The sequence below is a fragment of the Egretta garzetta genome, unplaced genomic scaffold, assembly GCF_000687185.1.
Source record: "Egretta garzetta isolate BGI_Z169 unplaced genomic scaffold, ASM68718v1 scaffold314, whole genome shotgun sequence".
In the NCBI taxonomy this organism is placed as follows: Eukaryota; Metazoa; Chordata; class Aves; order Pelecaniformes; family Ardeidae; genus Egretta; species Egretta garzetta.
The window spans coordinates 301,940-310,391 of NW_009259531.1; positions in this window are offsets into that span (position 1 = coordinate 301,940).

Genomic DNA, 8,452 nt, shown 5'->3' on the forward strand with positions numbered 1-8,452 from the left:
ACAAACAAAACTCTGTTACAGATGTTTGCATTCCTGGGCTGCTTTAATCCCATGCCTCTTTTTTTGTGCCTTCCCTCCCCCTTCCAGGTCTGGGTTTTTTTGTCTTTTATATTTTTGCTAACTCCTGTAGGAGATGATAACTGTTGAAGCTTTAAGTAAATTTTACAATTGAAGTATTTTTTTCTCACTCCCCTCTTAGGCATTTTTATATTTACACTTAATTATTTGAAAAAAAAAAACCAAAACCAAAACAACTTCAAATAATGAAATATATTTTGTATTGCCTTAAAGACCCAAATCTTTCATATCTCATAGTATTTCTTCATTGACCTAGTTATCATTTAATTTAAGCTCCACATTTGTCTGGTTCCGTTGCATTACAAGTCTAGGTTGCAGTAACTTTGATGCCATGAATGCGAATTAAATGTATAATTACACTCACAGGCATGGCTTGGAACGGGAGTTGGGACACTTCGGTGGTAGAAAATTAAGTGGCATTTACTTTCACATTTCTTTAAAGAGGAAAGTCTGTACTCTGCATACGTGGCTGTATTTAATGCAGCTGTTCTGGAAATGATGCTTTTATAAAAAGTACTATTAGCTTTTAGAAACTTTTTTTAATATACATTTACAGACCATACAGACCAACCTGACCTTTAACAGGCACTAATGAGTGCAATGATTTTTAAAGTAAAATAATGCTAAAATAAGACCAGAACTGATGTCATCACTTAAATTAATAAACATTTTCAATGTGTTAAAGTGTTTTACTTCAAAAAAGAAAATATATGTATTCCAAAAATATGGAAAGTCATAACATTTACTCAAACACTAAGCTTAAGTGATGTTAATTTGACAATGTTTTTTTAAATTTTAGCTTCATATTTTAATTTGATGGGATAATTTTATCAACAAGATGTTGAGCTTTTTGTTCATAGAAACTAGTAAAAGTTGTACCACATTATGCATAATCACAGTATTTATTTTGTTTTAGATTATTGTGAATGTGTAGACTTATGTTCACCGCTTAGGGAACAATTATTTATAAATTATATTAATCCAGTATTGTTAGCTGCTATTAGCAAAACTGTTCCAAAACTTAATACTTGCAAAGATCTGTATCGCATTTACCGCACTGAAGTGTTTTTAAAAGAATCACCCTCATCGTTGAAAGCAAATGTACTCTTAGGGTGCAGATATTAGTGTTCCAATAAGCATGTGATAATTTTAAGGTGGTGGTAGCGGGAAGATAATCTTGATTCCATTGGGAATCTTAGGTTTGCCTCAATTTATGGTTTTCATAAATTTAATGGAAAATAGCTTTTCCTGGACTGCTCAAGTTTCTTTTTGGTAAACAGTATCTTTCTAAAAGAAAAAAAAAAAAAAAAAGCAAAAAAAAAAAAGCATGAAGGAAAAATTGAGGTGTTTTACATTGCCTCAAATGACCAGCATTGTATTCATAAAATACTGTATATCTTGCAAATCTTTATTTAAACAGAACAGTTGAACTGTTCATTTTTCAATCTGAAGTAAAATACTTTCAAGACCTTTTAGTTTGCCTGCTCATTTGTCTTGTACATTTCATCTCTGTATTTGACTCGAGTCTAATTCCTTTTTGAGTTTCAATACTTTTGTGAAGATTTTGTGAATATATGAAAAATAAATGTTTAATCTAACTACTGCAGTTTATCACCATTCTTGACACTTACCCTGTTTTTTCCTTCACAGTACTGTGGAAAGAGCAGACTACTCACGGTGCTTTGTAACGTTTTTGTAGTATCTGGGTGCTTCCCCAGATGAGTGCTCGGCCCCTCTGCCTGGAATTTTTGGAAGTTTTTTGGTTCAGGTGGGCCTGGTGTGCCGTGTTTCCTTCCAGGAGAGCTGCAGCAGAGTCTGTATGCCTGCAAATAAGTGGAAGAATATACACGTCCAAAGGGTTCTTAATGTGTTATTTTTCTCTAAATTTCCTCTGCACTACTCATAGGAAACTTGTGCAAGGATCTGTTTACTTTGCCTTCTGAACTTGGGTTCAGGGGGGTGGTCCAGCTGCAGGAGAGCAGCTGTTCAAAGCGGCCACGCTGAGCAGGGCGTTGTAGAAATACACAAAAGTTAATCTGAGTTACCTTCAGCTAGAAACCTTATTCAGCATAGTTCCTGAGGCACGGCTGATATTACAGAAGTATGTTCTTAACTTTGCTTATCTATCTTTCTTCCGTAAACCAGCAGGGAGACGTACGGGTACTGAAAGTTCTTGTAGTCTTGCTGCTGGTAGTCTACCAGAGACCATGAGAAATACATAAATAAGATGAAATGTTTATAGATTAGATTGATTTGTTAAGGGGTTTTTTACTTTTTTTTTTTTTTAAGAATAGTTCCAATGGTGTTTATAGTTGAAAGCTGTGTATTTATTAATTATTTGTTTTTATTACCAGTCTTCTACTTTGTGGTGGAAAAGAAGCCGAAACGTAAGTAAATCTTCCTGTTTGTGAGACATGACACAATTCTGTGCAGCTTCCTCAGAATTTCCAGCTCAGGGTTTTATATGTTTATAATAAATTTGTTTTCCTAGAATGTAATCCTTAGAAAATAATTAGTAGTCCAGTGGCTGGTGGCAACTTCTTTTATGTACTTTCAAAATGGACCTTTTCCACTTTATATCTGGAGTCATCGTGCGTGCATCCTAAACGCAACATGTGAGCAAGTGATCAGAAAATTGTCCCATCTTGAAAATGTATTGTAAATAAAAGCAGCCAGCCATTCGACATCTTGATGGCTGTTAAAACTCATGATAGGTGTTAAAATTGCATGTGTGACTCCAACTTCATTTCCTGAAGAGTAAAAGCTTTAGGAGATTACGTAATTACTCAAGAAGGAATTCTGTTTACCCATTTGGGGGCTGTAATGAAAAATACATTTAATTATTCCAGCTACTGTTAAAGTGCAAAAAGTAGTGATTACTTATTCTGCTGATTCCTAGAACTTGATTATTTTGCTTAATAATGGATAATAATATTTAAGAATCAAGTTCACCGTATCTTGAAACAGTGTTTGTCTTTAAAGTACAGAATTTGAGAGCTTTTTTCCTGGCTAATTTGTAGTGTTTCCACAAGTTTTCCTCAAAAGTATTTTCTAGTTGTAGTGAGCTAAGTGTGAGTGTGTATCTTGACTGTGTTTCCGTGCGTCGTTTACCAGCAGTTCTGACAGATACGCATTCATGGTTTCACCTGTAAGTTGAAACCAGCCTTGCAGTTCTTGTGGTGCTTAAATACCTCACAGCCCTAGATTTTTCAGTGCCAAAGTTACAGGGCTCCTCCTGCTCTGAGCCTATTCGGAGGTTGGCTGTTAGGATGTTTGACATGATCCCAGAGAAATTATCCAACACCAAGAATCCTTTGGAAGTTACTTAGTGAACAGTATCCTGAGTAATAGAAGAATTACAATGCAAATGGCATTACTGGGTCTTTACAAGCCCAAAGTTTGTGTCAGGTATCTCCTTGGAAAGGAAAAAGGAATAAAAGAGCCAGAAAGTGTCTGTTACCTGTGCATTTTAGCATGGTAGTGCTAGATCAAATTAATCTACTTTTTAGTTTACTCTAGAATTCAGATTGGTTAACTTTGAACAGCTTTGATATTAACTCTTAGTATATTTAGTGATTTCCCCACCATAACCATTTTATTGATCTGTGGACTCAAAAATTTCTGCCAGAACTGTGGTGCCTTTGCTGGACACCCTGACCATGGACTGGGCTGGGGTGCACGTCAGGAGGCCTCGCTTGGCGGTAGCTGGCTTAAAAACATCCCGTTCCCATTTGTTCCTTCCTACAGCAGTGCGGCCAGCAGTGAACTTGGGTATTTATGAAGCTTGGGGGAAAAAAGGAGTGTGACTCTTTAGTCCGCTGTAAGTTAGCTGGTAAAAGCTGATGGGGTCCTGAAAGTCACTTATGTACACAAATAAGTAAGGCAAGACAAAGAAGAAATCCTGGAGATCCTCTGCATAAAAGCCATGTGGAGGAACTCTTTCTGCCCTCCAAGACACATGAACAGTGAGGTGCTGCAAGTCTTGCAGCGAGTCTGTTTGCTCGGACACCGCTGCTTGTGGGATGCTGACCTGAGGGTGAACCTGCTCACTGTCACAGTGTGCTGAAGGTTTCTACATTCTGCAGCAGGTTTAAATAGCTGCAAGGGTGTTTATCGGCAATTAGACTGATCCTGGTATGTCTTGGTTCTGCTCTCTCCTGCCAGGAGTCCTTCAAAAGATGTCTTTTTAATCCTTGATGGCTTTTCATATTTTAAACTTGCTGAATCGAGTCTCCTAATACTTGTGGTGAATATGGCATTTATCAAATCCTGTCCAACAGGCTACAGTGAAGCAGGAAGGGGATGAAGATTGCTAGTGTTTTAAAAAGAATATTTCCTGGTGTTATAGCTGCTTTTTAAAGAAAAATAAAACCCCACAAACCTTGTTAACTGAGCAGGCTGAAGTAGGAGTATATCCCCCTAGTCCTCATACATACATCCATATTTGAAGCTAGTTTCTGTGCAAATCATTCATTCAACAATCTGATGTTTGGATGCTAGGCTGATTTTTTTTTTTTTTTTTTTTTTTTTTTTAAATCCTTCTGTATAATAATGAAGTCCTAATTTCCCATAGTACAAAACACCTGAGGAAGAAACCACTTGGCTGTATGCAAGAGGTGGCTTGTAAAGAATGCATTTGTGTGGTGCTGGAGGAGGTCTGAGGAACCATGGGTGCAGATTTGGTGAGTGTTCTGCTTGTTTAAAAAAATGCTCTTGTACGGGTATATAAAACTACTTTTGGTTATGTGTGAAGCAATGTTTGACTCTTGAGCTGAAAGATCATTAAGCAATCAAATGCTTCTGAATAGCTATTAGAGAAAGTAATCTGTGCTCTCAGCTGCATTTTCCCAGGTCTAAAGTTCGTTTACTGTACCAGATGTGGTGACAGTGAAATCTGAAAATAAATATGGTTCAAATTGCTTGTTTGTGCTGTCTGGCAATGTGACACAAAAATATCTTTCCTTTACTTAAAGCTCCCATCTTAAAAAAACCCCAAACAAATCCACCTTGCTGGTCTGTATACAACAGATTGTTGCACCAGGAGTATGAAGAATTATTTTTCTTACAACAGTAACATTATGTATGTGGTTTAGGTGAAATATGCATTAGTGGTTGCTGTTTGCATTTCCCTCCTCCTGTGGCCTGTTTCCAAACAAGGCTGTTGTTCATTCTTACAATAAGTAGGGGACTGATTAAGGCTGGGTTGGTTGGGTTTTTTTTCCCTCTTCACTATAGTGGATCCTGAATCAAACTCATTCGTGGTTGCCTGGTAATCACTAGCTATGAAAAGCCCATTCGCAGTTAGAAAAATCAATGGCCAGCCCGACAGCAGGTAGGGATCTTTCCTATTGCCTTCCTTCAATGCTAGCTTGTTTGCTTTTCCTTTTCCAAATTTTTGACAGTGCAAGGGAGGAATAACTTATACAATGATGTAATCTTTTGTGGAATATTTTTAGTCATCCCAAAGCATGTCTTACTAAATCTATGTTATGACACCAATGTAACATAATAAAGCAATCTAATTGCCGAAAACTTCACGTATCTCTGAGCTGGAGTATGTGCTGTCTAGTGAGTTGCTTCTGTGTGGTGTCCAAGCAACATACTCCAACTACGAAAGGTAGTTCAAAGGCTCCTGTTTTCTGATGTTGTTTCTATACAGACACTACCACCTTCAGGTCATAGTAACTGAATCTGGTATTGCTGAGCTACTGCTTGCATTTGTGCATCCTAAATCCCACAGAATCCCACTACTCTAAGGGTATAGCTGAGAAAACTGAGTTTTGCTGCCTAAACCCAAAAGTTCAGACAGTATTAGTAGGGTCAAAAGCCAAGGGGGTAAGAGCAGTGCCTGCGACTAGGAAGAGGAGCGGGTGCAGTGGGCTGCCCTGGCACCTCCAGCTGTGCAGAGTGGCAGCCTTTGCCGCCTCTGGTGGAACGGGCCAGAGACCACCACGGCCAGCTCTCGCTGCCCTGGGCCTGCTTTCCTACACTAAGTGCTTTGTAGAAATACATTGAACAACCAAGTACTTCTAAATTCTTCAGACCGAAGTCATGTGATGGTCTATCAAAACCAGAACAAACTTCTTGGAGAGTATAGGCAAATACAGAAGTTGGGAATCTGGAAGCTGCGGCATCAACATAGAAGGGAAGGGCTCCAACTTTTGCAGTTACAGAGTGCGCTGGTCTGGTAGCTTTGCCATGCATGGGTAGTCTGATTGAAAAACGAAACAGACCAAAGGAAGCCTTAAATCTTTAAATAGCATTACGGCGTTTCATTTCTATTGAATAAAGTAATATTTTTAGATTACAGTGATGATTTGAGAGGAGTATTTTTGAAGTAAAAGCAGTAGAAAACAGTAACAAGTAATGAAATAATGCTAGTTCCATAGTTTCTGTATTACGTACTTCTTTTCTGGTTATTAACACTTAGACATAAAAATCTGTCCACAAAAAACAGGAGTTGTGAACCCTTAATTACTGTATTTGTATGTTTGGGAGAGCCTGAATGTTCTGGTGCTGCTTAGTAAGGGAAAATGACAACAATTGTGATGAAGTGCTGCAATACTAAAAGCACATAAATTAGAACTGATGTTTACTTCTCTGATGTCATTATTAGAAATTCTTTATTTTCATTTCTTGTTTTGTGTCCTCATCAATGTCTCAATATTTATATGCTTTTTCTACCTTTGTGCCTCATCTGGCCTGCGTAGCAAATCACGGCTGTCCTGTGTTCTAGCTGGCTGCTGGCATCAGTTAAGACTTAATTTTATGAGCTGGATGGATCACTGTTAAAGAACAGCAAGTACCCGTTTTTGATACAGTCGTATTGAAGCTAGCTAGTTTCTCCCCTGTTTGGTAGTCTATCCACATGGCAAGATGTTACCATAACAGCACCAGTACAACCCACTATCATGCAGACATGCTAAAGCATCAGACGATCCTTACCCTGAAACAAATCGCTTCCCAGCTGATGGCTGTTAATAGTGTGTTGTACAGGAATAGTGGAGATGCAGTATGAACACAATTTTAATGTTACTATATTGATAAAAATTCTTGGATTTTATCGCAAAGGAGAGAAACCTTTGCTGCTGCAAAACTGAGGTTACTCATTTGCCTTACTTTAAGAATTACCACTAAAAGCCTGGCTCTTTTGAATTTAAGGGGAGTTTTCCTCCTGATTTCAGTGAGATCAGTTTTATCCTGTTTTTTCTCTGATTTTTCAAGAGCGTCAAAGACTTTTAGCGTTTTTTAGGCAAAACCAAACATATATACACCAGTAGAGTGATTGGAACTATCCATACATCTTGCTCGGTTCTAGACCACCCATTAACACCCAGTGACTTGTCTTTAGGCCAAGTTTTTTTTAGATACAACAGCTGGAATGCCAGAAACCATGCCAATCGACAGAGTAATGCCCCTTGCCATCTAAGTACTCTGATCTTCAAGAAGTCAGCTACTTCCCTAAGCTCAGTGAGTTAATGTAAAAGGCTAGAGCCTCAGGTAATATAAATAATTTTTATTCCAGTGGCTTCAATATAATAGGGGTATGTTGATTGAACCAGATGAAGTTTGTCCACACGTTTTTAGAATTACCTTGTAGTAGACTTTTTTTTGTAAATCCATGTTTCCTGGTGGATTCTCTAGGAACTTTTTGTTCTAGAACTGTATGCCATTTTACATAAAAGCATTTTTCCCTAGTAATCTGCATGGTCCATTTGTTTCTTACTAATTTTTCCGAAGTATTCTTCTTTTCCTTCCAATATGCCCTCCTGGCTACTAACAGAAAGATATTGGAAGTGCAAATTGAAAACAGTTTGCTAAATAGTTTCATCATTCACTGTGAAAATAAAATGATCTGTTCTTTTCTGTGTTCTTTAAATCAATAACATCTTCCATTTTGTTATAAACTCCACCTGCAGTGTTACGGTATCTAACAGAGAAATGGCCTTCCTGTCACTTATTTTCTTCCCTTGTGTAACTTGCCAATTAACAAAAAGAGAAAGTGACCCCTCAATAAGACCATCTAAGTCTTTTCTAGGAAGTCACAGACCAGATCTTCTGTCCTTCAGCATTCTTGAGAGTAATTCAATTTCTAGAAGAAAATGTTCCATTTTAATACAGGGTTGACTTGAGCATACAGAAAGATTTTAAAACAAGTCTGATCTACAGCCCTTAGTGCAGTCCAGATCGCACCGGCAAGTACAGGCAAAAGGCATAAGCGATTTTTCAAGGTACCGTGCATGTTCTCGCTCTGGAGAAAGAACTTCAAGGATGAGCAGGAGAGGAGATGGAGATATTTTTCTGATTCTTAATCCAAGAAGTCAAACAAAGCCTCCTAGCCCAGGCTCTGGAGCTGCAGGCAGTAGGACTTGAA